The sequence below is a fragment of the Eimeria mitis genome, genomic scaffold (assembly GCF_000499745.2).
Source record: "Eimeria mitis Houghton genomic scaffold, Emh_scaff2237, whole genome shotgun sequence".
NCBI lineage: Eukaryota > Apicomplexa > Conoidasida > Eucoccidiorida > Eimeriidae > Eimeria > Eimeria mitis.
The window spans coordinates 3,801-4,213 of NW_013570564.1; positions in this window are offsets into that span (position 1 = coordinate 3,801).

The following is a 413-nucleotide window of genomic DNA, read 5'->3' on the forward strand; positions in this document are numbered from 1 at the left end:
AGAGAAAAAACAAACCAATATAAACAGAAGTAAATATAACAACATAAAGAGACAAAAAAACAAAAAAACAAAAAATAAAAAAATAAAAAAATAAATAAATAAATGTATGCATGCATCCTTACAACCACGAAATCTTTTTTCTGCTGCAGTTTCTTCTGCTGCTGCTGCTGCTGCAGCAGCAGCAGCAGCAGCATTTGCCTTTCCTATTTCTGTGTCTGTCTCCTCTCCCTGCCCCCCCCCAGCACCACCAGAACCACCAACATCAGCATCAGCAGCAGCAGCAGCAGCAGCAGCAGCAGCAGCAGCAGCAGCAGCAGCAGCAGCTTTCTCGTGTCTCCTCTGCGTCTCCTGTGCTGTCTCCTGGCTACTAAAAGCCTCAAAAGCCTCAAAAAAATAAGAAAACGCCGTTCGGT